This window comes from Carex rostrata, chromosome 16, assembly GCF_964058835.1.
Source record: "Carex rostrata chromosome 16, lpCarRost1.2, whole genome shotgun sequence".
Lineage (NCBI taxonomy): Eukaryota > Viridiplantae > Streptophyta > Magnoliopsida > Poales > Cyperaceae > Carex > Carex rostrata.
Genome location: NC_135933.1, coordinates 9,588,538 through 9,601,680, shown reverse-complemented (window position 1 = coordinate 9,601,680; position 13,143 = coordinate 9,588,538). Strand labels below are relative to the sequence as shown.

The window sequence follows — 13,143 nt, the reverse complement described above, 5'->3', positions numbered from 1 at the left end:
TTATAAGCTTTTATTTGATGTTCGTGTTTCTCGTAACATTCTGTGAGGCTCAATTAGGTACATAAAAATACAGCTAGCTTTAATAGTTTGTGTTAAGAACAAGATAAAACCGATAAATGTTTGTATGCGCTATAAATTTATTTGATTAACAAATGTTTATGTGATTTGATTATAATCAAAACTTGATACCAATTAGAGCTAAGGCTTGTACAAACAACAAATCAACTATTATTCAATCTTGATTTTGTTAGGGTATATACCAGTTGGTACAGTTATGCCACTATTCAAGTAAAGCTAAATCAAATTGTAAACTAAGGCTTTACAAACAACAAAATACTCTCAATTTGCAAAGTTGGTACAGTTTAATAATACTAAATTTGCAAAGATTGATACAATGGGTTGCAATTAAGTTCAAATAAAATTACAATGTCCCCAACCCCTCATAAGCACCTAACAAAACAAATTCAAAAAAATTCCACAAAATAGCTAAAATTAAAACACAACCAAAAATTCTAACCTAACCCTAAAGATCATCATCATTACTAAAATTCTAACATCCAAATATCAACACTACTTGCATAACATTACAATTCAAACAACAGTCATCACAAACTTCCACAAGTGGTCGATGGTGATGCATGATGGAAGGCGGGTGGAAGATGGCTCGACGGAAGGGATAGCCGCACAGTCACCACCACATCAGGCTGAAAAGGAGAGCAAATTTCATATTCAATTCTTAGTAGTTAGTTGATTAATTAACAATCAAACTTAAACTTCAAGGTTAACAGGAAAAGCAATGATATAGCTAACAAGAATTTCAAATAAGTAATAGCAAGTTAGCAACCCATGTTAATATACGCAACTAGCTATTGCCAGTTTGCCACCCTGCTCCCACTGCCACACCTACAGTCCATTTTAATGAGTTGTTGGTTATTTTTTTTTTCTGAATTTTATAATTACGTATCTAGTAATTTCTCATATCCATGTATAAACTCAACTACAAAAAATTAACAAATTCAGAACAAACAGTAAACCACAGGGATATCGAGTTTACGATTTAGTGTCAAAATAAATTGATAGATAAAAGTAGGAATTTTGTTTCCATGTACTGGTACGGACTGTACCAAGCACCATAAAACTGGTATCACGTCAATACTAATCACCATTCAAGCATACACCCATATTCTAATCGATTCGATTGATTCAAGCATTAACAGAAAAAAAAATTTGCAAAGCTGGTACAACAATACCAGCACACACAGGGAGGGGTTTATCTAAACAAAATTCAAGGATTTCTCGCAACCACAGAATAGTCAGAATCAAGCAGCTTATTCAATTAAAAAATCAACAAACCAAATCACAGTTCAAAAGAAGGGTGAAGCCTTGGTGCCATCACAAAGACAAGGAAAAACAAAAGGGTTTAGGCGAATTTACTAGAAAAGCCTTCGTGCCATCACCGCATGCTCCGCTGTACGGGAGAGAACCGACGGAGGCGACACCATGCAGGAGGTAGGTAAGAGCGAGAGAGAGAGGTCTATGTCGCCTGTGCGAGAGGTTTGACGGAAGGGAAGGGGATCGCCTGTGCGAGAGGATTGACAGAGACCACTTATTGCTACTTCTGATCGAAGAAGAAGAAGAAGAAGAAGAAGAAGAAGAAGAAGAAGAAGAAGAAGCAGTAGTTGGAAGGGGATCGTTGGTTTTCCCAATCGAAGAAGCAGCAGTTGGAAGGGTCTGATCGAAGAAGAAGAGAGGCGAAGGTTATTAGATCTGTTCAATTGAAGAATTGAGGGGTAATATTGGAAATACTAAAATACGTTTTTTTATACACTATTTTTAAGAGATAATTTAAATCAAAAATCTGAATTTGGTGTATAGTTGTGGCAATTAACTTAATTTAATAACTTTGGAGTGGCAAAAAACTAATTTTAAGTTTTGGGGTGGCAAATAACTAATTTTCAAGTTTTATAGTGGCAAATAAAAAATTTTCCCATTAAAATATTGTCTCAGTGATAAAAAAAATTCAATAGGGCGGGTCGTGCATATTCCAGCAAATATAGTTGATGTATATTTGAGGGTTCAAATGCATCATCATTTTGGTGCTCCAATATGCTCCACATGGACTACATTTTTTATCTCCATTTTGAAAGTCCGAACAGTCGATCTGAACCGTTTAACATGATCTTCATAATAAAATATGTTTGGAGATCAAATTTTATATTTTTTAGAATTTTTTTACTATTTTTTAAGATAGACACAAAATCAATTTTTGAAGAAGATTCTGGACCATCCGATAAAGTCATATTGTAACTATCTAAAAAAATAGTAAAAAAATTCTAAAAAATATAAAATTTGGTCTCCAAGCATATTTTATTATGAAGATCATGTTGAGCTGTTTGGATCGACTGTTCAAACTTTAAAAATAGAAATAAATTATATGGAGCATATTGGAGTACCAAAATAATGGTGCATTGGAACCCTCCTCTTTTTTTATTTAGTGCAGAGAAAATTTTCGAGAAAAAATTGTCAGGCAGGACATGATATGTTGATTTTTGACAGTTATGTATTGGAAAAGTGGTCCTCGTTGATCAAGAAATTTGACCCCTGATACCTGATGAATCTATTTAATATCAGTACAAGAGAAATTATTATAATTTAAACGATAATATATTTTTTTGGATAAAAAACCTAAGCTCGTTTCATTGCAGAAACATATATTTAAACCATAATATTTAGCGATATCATTTTATTTTGACGATTATATGACATAGAATATAAGCCCCAATGATTTCAAGTTTTCAACAGATCAGTGTGCACTTGAATTTTTTTTTTTTATTTATTGCCAAAAAAATTAACAAGCGTGCGCATGATGGTTGTATGATATGTTTGTTTGATGAGAATATGACTCGAAATTTAGCCATCATTAATTATTTAATTACAATCACTGGACACACGCATCGTCATATGTAAGATTTTCTGCAGATCCGTGTATGCAATAATTGAAGAATATTCCATATTTAGTGCGCAAAAGATTCACAAGAATATATTTGATAATACATAGAGGATGTTTATAATTAATTTCCGCGATTATATGATTTAAAATAAGGCCCCGAATAATAAAAAACTTGAACAGAGAAAGATAACGTGATGTAAAATCATCCTAACATCTTTTTTTTTTAAGTATCATTTTATTTAATGCAAAATATATTTCCATTCTTATATTAAGCATGTTGATATCTTGATCTGTCAACAGCTACGATTAAAAAATGAAATTTTGTATTTAATGTCAGCCCTCCAATCACACAATCTGTCATCTTTTGATTAAATGCATCTTTTTTTTATGTATAGAAGTTTAAATTTAGTTAAAAGAAGACTCGTCACACATACAGCCACACTATATATTACAATTAAATTTATTGCAATTCAGTTTTAATGATATTTATCTACGAGAAATATATTTCCTTATTTTCCCTACACCCAATTGTGCATACTGCAGACAATAGAAATTTGATTCCTTATTCTCCTTCTTAAATTGAGCATTCCTTAAATGGAAATATCTCCTTGTTTGTTTCTATACAAATTCTCACGGCAGGATAGAATAGAAAAGATCAATAATGAAAAAATTTAAGAATATGATCTAATTTTGTCTTAAATTTTCCACATTTTACCTAATTATTTCCGCTTAAGGACAAGCTCTATGTGTTGTTATCTTTTTGCACATTTGAAACATCAACTGTTTGGTAATTATTTCTTGTTTGCACACTAATCCGTGGGGTTGTACATTTGCACTCTAATTGTTTTAATTTAATTTATATTAATTAATGCCCACAATTAACTATTATTTGTTGCTTATTTTATTAGTTTCTACATCTACCTGACATTATTTAGATCAAAATTTATTACGAACAGCATATGGATCAAGATATTTACATTTCCTTCTGACTTTGCACTTAAACTCATTGCATAATTTATAATTGTAGTGTTATCAGAACTCGGACGGACATTGACCCGGTAAACCTTCAGGTTAACGGTATACTGGTCAGATCGTTGGGTCAATCGGTTCGATTGCTGATTTATTTAAATATTTACATGTATATGAATGTATAGTGATTATTATAAAAATAAAATATTTTTACATAATATATGTGAAAAATCGCACATATATATTCAAGAGTGTAATATATGATCAATTTTTCTTTTATTTAACATCTAAATAAAATAATAATATTGATTTATTAAAAATAACTGAAAGATTTTATGTATCGGCAGAAATATAACAACTCAAAATTTTATTCTTGATAACTTTCAAGAGGTATTTACTTATTTTATAAGAACAATAAATTATATTTTTAATGAAAAATAGATGGCTTTGACAAAAGTTACCAAAAATAGGATGAATGATAAAATAAAAACAATTTTATTTTGAAAAAATAAACATAAAATATAGTTTTTATATTATGCATAATTGATGCTTTCTTAAATTTCGAAAATTTTTGAAGTCTTGTATGTAAATATTATAATATAAGTTGAACCAGTCACCTTTTACGTCTCTCTCTCCTATTTAATGGACCAAAAAATATTGGACACTGAACCAATTTGAAAACCCGATTTTCAAAGAACATATTAGCGATTTTTTTTGTAAAAACCAGTCAAAAAATCCGGTTTTAACTGATTCATAAACGGTCTTATAAAAGAACCAAACCGGAAGGAGTGCTGGTTCCGGTTTATTTCGGTTCAACAATCCGCTCCGGTTCGATTCTGATAACACTGTATAATTGTGATCATATGTCTAACTTTTATTATGAGTTTTTGGTTTGAATCGTATCTACAATGAGAAATTTCACACACACACACATATATATATGAGGAGTGTAATTGGATTCCTCCTCTCTCCCTCTATATATATATATATGAACTCACAAGTATTCAAAATAGTATTTATAGTTCTTCTTTCAAAAAAGTTTGAATTTATTTTGACAGACAAAATTCAACTACGCATATAAAAAAGTAAAAAATAAATTCAATCCTAACATATTCATATAGTGTGTTTTTTTTATTTTAGATTCACATATAAAAACTCACATTTAAATAAAATAAAAAAACTTGCATTCGCATCTTGCATTGCATACTTCATAATTATCTCCATTCGTGTGACTTTTATGATGAAGTTATTTGCTCGAACTGTCATTTATTTGCTAAGTTTCAGTTTTGATGAATCCATCATCAGTAAATAAGGAATTTAATAATATATAGAAACTGACATTGATTTTTTTTTTTTTTTGATTTATTACTTGTGTGTTTTGTTACAATAATATTTATGACCTAACTAAAACTATTTCTTTTTGTTTTATTGCTTCTTGTATATCGTATATAACTAAATGAATGCTCCAGTGTATACCAAAATTATAATTTATCGGGAGGTCTTGAGCAGAAATAAGACATGAATCATATAAATTTAACATTTCTAATTTTATTATATATTTTCAATTGTAGCAAATGAGCTTTTTTTTTTTTTTCTCTCTTTGACCGACATAAGATGTATGATATAGCTACTACTATAATATCTTTAATTTGTACTAAGTCAACGTTATGTCTTTTTGGAGTTTACTATACTAATTGATTTTATTTATAATTTGAATTTAATCAATATTTTCTAACAATTATTCATAGATATTATTAAATAATTATTTTTTAATAAAAAATATGTCATTTTATATGAGATAATATTAGACAGTATTATGAGGATATACACATTAGCTCTGGTAATTGCACAACTTGAAACCAGTGTTTTAAAATGCGGTCGTATATGCGTATGCGGTCGGCAGCCGTGCTCAGAATGCCTATGCGGTTTTTTCATGCGGTTTTTCCATGCGGTCCGAGTATGCGGTCATGCGGATTAAAAATGCAGCCATGCGGTCCGAATATGCGGCCATGCGGACTGAAATATGCGGCTATGCAGTCTTTCCATGCGGTTTTGATAATTTGATTGTATTTTAATTAAAATTTATATTAAAAAAATCAAAAAATTATTGTTGGTTATGTTATTATGTAAAAATAAATTCAAATATATGAATATGAATATATATATATATACGTGAATTTTTATTTTAAAATCCGCATATATAAATCCGCATATGCGTCCGCATATATAAATCCGCATATGCGTCCGCATACTGCATATGCGGTATGCAGTGGCCTTCCGCATGCATGAACAAAACCGCATTTTAAAACACTGCTTGAAACAGAACCTCGTTAATCAAACTCTGTCCTTTATCACGAATTCGTCGTTTAATTTGTCCCTCTATAGTTACTGAATTTTTAATTTGTTCCAATCAAATTATCATATAACCTTTTCATCCAAAAATTTAATAAAATATAACTTTTCCGTTAGTATTTTGGATGGAATGAGCATATTCCGTTAAAATTTTGGACGGAATAAGCATATTTGATTATATTTTGGACAAAATGAGAATATTATGTTAATATTTTGGATTGAAAAATTATAGGTAGGGGTGCTCCTCGGTTCTGTTGAAACCAAATTGAACTTGGCAAACAAAAGTTATAATTCGACTTCAAAAATAGAACCAAACCAAATCGATTGAGCATTGCAACAGAATTGAACCGAATCAAAGTTTTATTTCGGTTTGTTCGGTTCAAACCGAAGTATATTAATTTTTTTATCTACCGCAATCGATTTATAATAAACCGGAGTATGTTAAGAAATAAACCGAAGTATTTAAATCAATTGATTAAGAAATAAACCAAAGTATTAAGAAATAAACCGGGGCAGTCCGAACCAAATTCATAATATATAAAAGTTCGACTGGTTTGATTATTTTGGTTTTGAAAATTTTCAAACTGAACCGAAGTTATAATTCGATTTTTAAAAACAAATTGAACCGAACTATTAAACCAAACTGTTTGGTCCAAACTAATTAAGTTCGGTTCAAAACCGACTAAACCGGATCCAACATTTACCGGGTAACTTGATTGAGACAAATTAAAAGTTTAATAGCTATATATAGAGCGACAAATCAAACAAAATTTATAGGGTAACTTCTTCGTAACAAAGAATAAAATTGGATGATCTCCAACAAAATTTACCCAATTAGAGATACAGAATTAGAATATGAACAGTGCATAAAGAGATGATTCCTATTTTTTACATTACTGGTACTAAAATGCCGATATATATCTTCTTCTTCTTTTTTTTTTGGAAAAAACCCGCAGGCAATGCCGATATATATCTTCCTGCCATCCTTTGTGTTGCAGGATACTTTTTTGTCAGAATCTATTTTGTGAGAAATTAACTGGAGCCTAATTATACGAGTCGAAAAATCGCAGACGAAAAATAAGGGGGAAATAAATCTGCTGTGATTATGTGAAAATAGCATGAATCTGTAATTTCAAATCTTAATTTTCTTATGTTCCAATTGTGAAGCAGATTCTTTTTCATGCACGAATCTCAAAGAAAATTGAACGGCTGAATTTTGAATCGCAGGTTTCTGCTACTCCCACCGAATCACAGCAGATTTATTTCCAAAATAAGGAGGTTATTCATAGCCAATTAATTTTGAATAGAATTCTAATATCAATATAATCGAGACTAAATAGTAAATAGTAAATACTCTATAAATATATCAAAAGCATAAAGATTTATTTATAAATATTCAGACCTCCTCGCAATCCGACAAATCTGCCTCTCACGCCAAACAGCGGATCAAACCCTAGCTTAGGAAGAAGAGAAGACTATTAATTTATTCTATCAATTTAAAGAGAGAAAAGTAAGCAAAGGAGGATTCTTGGAAAAGTTTAATGGCAGATGAAGGCATAGAAGGAAGCCAGCCTGTTGATCTGACAAAGCATCCTTCCGGGATTGTACCAACTCTTCAGAATATCGTCTCTACTGTAAATTTAGATTGTAAATTGGATCTTAAGGCCATTGCTTTGCAAGCCCGTAATGCCGAGTATAATCCCAAGCGTTTTGCTGCAGTTATAATGAGAATTAGAGAACCCAAAACCACCGCTTTGATCTTTGCATCTGGTAAAATGGTTTGTACTGGAGCAAAGAGCGAGCAACAATCAAAACTCGCCGCTAGAAAGTATGCTCGTATTATACAGAAGCTTGGTTTTCTTGCCAGATTTAAGGATTTCAAGATCCAAAACATAGTGGGTTCTTGTGATGTGAAATTCCCTATTAGGCTCGAAGGCCTTGCTTATTCTCATGGTGCTTTCTCCAGTTATGAACCAGAGCTGTTCCCAGGTTTGATTTATCGGATGAAGCAGCCAAAAATTGTGCTCCTCATTTTCGTTTCTGGCAAGATTGTTCTAACTGGTGCTAAGGTGCGAGACCAGACCTATGCCGCATTTGAAAACATATACCCAGTATTGACAGAGTTCAGAAAAGTTTCACAATGATAATTAAACTCTCTTACTGGATCAGTCAGGTGCATGGGACCTACTGCCAGTGACTCCTATATATATTTTTTGCTTTTACTTCTATATAATTGTGTCTCAAATTTAATTACATACATCAAAGACCAAACAGTCTAGTCAATCAAAGAGGAGTCAGCTTTGTCGATTGATCTCTTGAGTTCGGAAATAAATCTGCTGTTTTTTCTTGTCATGTTATTAATTTCGATTCCAACAGTATTAACTTTTTCAAGCATGAATCTCAACAAAGATCAACGATTGGATCAAAATAACAGCATATTTATTTTCTCCAAGTTCATATTTGATTATAGCATAAATCATAAAATAACAACTTTATTCTACATTTATACTGTAATAAGTGAACCCACCTCTTATTTTGCATTATTGTTGTTATTAGCATCATCACCATTATTATCATCATCATCATCATCATCATCATCATCATCATTTTTTTTATTATTACAATCATTGTTACAATAATAAGAATAATAATAATAATAATAATATATAGTAGTAGTAGTAATAATAATAATAATGTATTATTATTATTATTATTTTCTTAATTTGAAGTTTAGTGTTACTGATATCGTTATAGAAGATATTATTGAAATAAAATTATGAATGCATTGTGAAAACAAAATCGATTAAGAAATTAAATTTATTTGGAATGTAATCTACACTTGTTTTACATTTTTTACCTCTAGTTTAGTATTTTTTGTGTTCTAAATTATATATTTACTTTTTTTAATTCTAAAAACCTTCAGTTGTAATTTGTTTGTTTGCGCATTAAATGTCACCTACGTTTAAATTTTTGCCTTGCAAGAATGAACTTAGTTTCTGTCCATTCAACCAGTCCCAAAAATGCATAAGACTAAACTGTTGGTGTTACTATCTCGAATCGTAGCCGTGGGTGGTGAATGCAACAGGGGGAGCATCGATCAGGCTCCGTCTATGTTCGTCATCTCTTACCAAGTGTTGGATCAGTTGGACTAACATAAAATCTTCTCTTCTGAAAGATCATGCTCTCATCCTTAGACCCTGTCTCCATCACACAGCAAAAGGGTTATTCACTTGCTGAAAGATCCAAAGAGCCATGCGAACCGAAAACTACGTCATTCCAAGAACTCCTAGATTCTAAAGGCGCTACTTCATCGGCTAGAACTGCAACCTTAAGTTGTCCCCGGATACTTCATTGCCTAGAACTGCAACCTTAAGTGCTCTATATTCAATACATCTATAGTTTTAAATTTTTTTAATTAGTTTGTAATTTAAAAAGCTCGCTAATTGTAATCAAATATGTAATTAAGACAAAGAGTGGACCAAATTGCTGGCTATAAAAATACTCTGTATTAATCAAATTATCATCTTCAATACAACAATATATTTTGTAAACCACAATATACAATTCAACAATTACTTAAAAGTAACTAGTTCTAATTAAACGAGAATATATATGTCATATTAACTTAGAATAAACAACTTATTCCATCGTAACTTTAACCCCCACAGTTCAACATAATTTCTGCGACCGGTATGAGAGACCGGGGATGACGCTGGTCGCAGAAACTAATTATCTGCCGAAAAAAAAGAAATTAACCAAAAAACGGCGACCAAACCTGCAGCGACTTTCTGTGACCGGCGCCCTCCCCGGTCGCTGAAGTTTTTTGGTAAAAAAAAAGAAGGCGCGCCTTCTTCTCCCCGCGCCAGAACATGAAGAACCCTAGACCGGCGCCTCCTCTCTGTCTCCCGCCCTCACCAGCCTAAACCCTAGCCTCCTCTCTGTCTTTCTGCTCTCCCATTTTATTGATTCCCCTTCTCTTCCTCTCTGCGAAAAAGGAGTAGCCACCAGATAGCTAGGGTGCCAGTTGCCTCCACCGGTGCCAGTCGCCTCCGCCTCTGCCTGCGCGAAGAAGAAGGATTGCGCCTCCACCTGTGCCGCCTCTACTGTAGCAAGGTATACTAGCTCCTTTTACTCTGATTTTGAGCGTAATTTGAGAATTTGATTGAATGTCGTTGGTTCTGATTTTGAGGGTAAAATGGCATGTTTTGTCACTGGTTAGCTCTCAGATCAGATCTCTAATTTTTTAATTTTCTATTTTCTATTTTGTTTTACTATTTGGGATGGATATATAATTGTTGGGTTCCTAGCTATTTCTTGTTAGTGCAGTAATTACTGAATTGTTCTATCTATCTACATACTTGTTACTATCTGGGATGGATAATTTCTGATTTTAATGAAATTGATGGGTCAATGGTTCTGATTTTATTAGAGAGATAAAAATTATGTATTTCATACAAGAATGGAATAGAATAATGTTATATACTAGTAATAATTTAGTCATGGTTTATGATGTGAATCATCATTTGTTATGACATTAATAAATAAATTAAATGATTGGCATATATAGTATATAAATCTGTAGAAATATAATGAATGATGACATGAATTTCTAAAAATTTACAATCTGCTTTGTCATGCAATATTTAATTAATTTATTTATTTTTTAATGCAATATTTAATGCAATCTACTTTTGTTCTCATCATCATCTTGAGTTTTAAATTGCTTCTAATATACAGGGTATAGGTGCATAAGGAAAGAAGCAGAAGAATTGCTTGTAGTCAGGCAAGTTTTCTCTCTCTCTTAATGAAATTGTAGTTAATTATATTATTAATTGCATAGTTATTAGTATAGTATTGTTTTATGATCCAACTAAACCGGAACATTTAGTATGCCTTTTAGGTCTATACCCGTTCAAAATTAATCCAATAGGGATTAATTTTGAATAGTCCCCGTTTTGGGACTGTTCTTTGAATGCTTTGTCTCATTTAGGATGTGAAGAAATGTCTATTAATTTAGTATTTAAGAAAGGTTCGGTATCATTTTTCCTTGTTTCTACAAGTATGTATTGAAACATGTCCAGAATGATGTGTTTCTAACGCGTACTCGGAGAACTAAGGGGAAATGCTGCTGAATTTTTCTTAAATACTAAATCCATAGATATTTCTTCACTACTGAGACATAGCATTCAAAGAGTGGGATATGATTGTACACCGGCCCTTTGTAAGCCCTAAAAGACTAATCACTTTGGACCTATTTATATTTGATGTCATTATTTCATTGCAGTGTCCAAATATAAGGAAGGCATAATTTCAAGTTTAGTTTTGACCTCGTGTGCATTTAATTTTATGTAGACCTAATCAAGGCAAGGCAAACGAAGCGTCCTCTCTCTCTCTCTATCTGGTACGTATGTTTAATTTCATAGTATTTGTAGTGTAGATGCCGCTTGTATGGCTGTATACAAGTCCTGTTGCATGGATGATGCAACAATTGATTATGATTTCAATTTTTGAATTGTGAATTTCTTCCATGACTTGCTTTAGAGGGCCTGTTATCAATTGATGATATCTGGAGGGTCTAAAGTATAGATCTGGACTTTTTGTTTGTTTAAGTCAAGATTTTCATTTAAATGGCCAAGTAATATAATTTCTTGTTTTTTTTTTAAATTGAATGAACTAAGGTGTAGTTAGAAAACCTAAGTAATCGAGAATGTCATTTATTAATTATTGCATTTAGGTCATGTTTATACAATGTTTTAATTATAAATGTGTATGTCATGATTAGGAGAAATTTGATATTTCAGTATGTTTTAATTGTGAACTCTAAACCCTAAATCATAATTATCTAAAATACTTTCTTACAACCTCACAGGGAGGTTCGGGCTCGCAGCCGGCCTCGATGCCCGCTCAGGATGACGAGGATGATGACGGCGGTGATGACGAGGGGCATTACTCGAATGTCGCCAGTGATGGTACTGCTTAGGTTTTTTTATATATTTATATTTTGTTAGATGATACTGTTTACTGTTTATGGTACTGTTTAAATGGTACTCGACATGTTACTGCTTGTGTTACTCGGATATTTTTGTTTGATGAGATGATATACAGTTTCTTGATATTTATATTTGTTTGTATGCTTATGTTGTATGCGATGTTTATGTTGTATGCGATCGTTATGTTATTTGTGTATCAATTTTTATGTTTATGTTATGATGTATGTTGTATGTTGGTACGTGTAGTACCAATTAATTAAATGATGCAAATATAAATAACAAAAAAATATCAAAAACCTAAAAGAATGTATCTGCGACCGATTTTACATATCAGCGACCATTTCTGACCGTTTTGTTGGTCGCAAAAACTTTTTTCTGACGTCAGCAAAATACTTTCCGAGACCGTTTTTTAGTTTCAGCGACCGTTTTTGTGGTCACAGAAACTTTTTTCTGACGTCAGCAAAAAAACAGCGACAGAAAAAAATTGGTTGCAGAAAAAATATCTGCGACCGGCTGACATCATTCAGCGACCGTTGACGTCAGCAGAAGAGTATCTGCAACGAAGCTTACAGCGACCGGGCTTTCAGAAACCGAAATATTCTATGAGCGACCGTTTTCTATATCTGAGACCGGCAAAACAACTTTCTGCGACCGGAAATCCGGTTACAGAAAGTACTTTATGTAGTGGTTAAATATAGACTTAATGCATGTGCTCTTTTGGCTGATGATATGTGTACTAGTTTCAACTTTTAAGGGTTTGATATGAATTCTGTAATGTTGTTGGTTAAAATCTCCCTTTTAACGAACTGGAACATGATTTGTGAAAAATAGATAAATATTCAAATCTAAATTTTGAGCAAAGCTTTTAATTTTTTTTTTTAT

General features: G+C 32.0%; 1 pseudogene; it reads left to right on the top strand.

The window, feature by feature from the left end:
• Positions 1 to 7,722: 7,722 nt before the first annotated feature.
• On the top strand, positions 7,723 to 8,415 carry LOC144567467 (TATA-box-binding protein pseudogene; annotated as a pseudogene).
• The last annotated feature ends 4,728 nt before the right edge of the window (positions 8,416 to 13,143 follow it).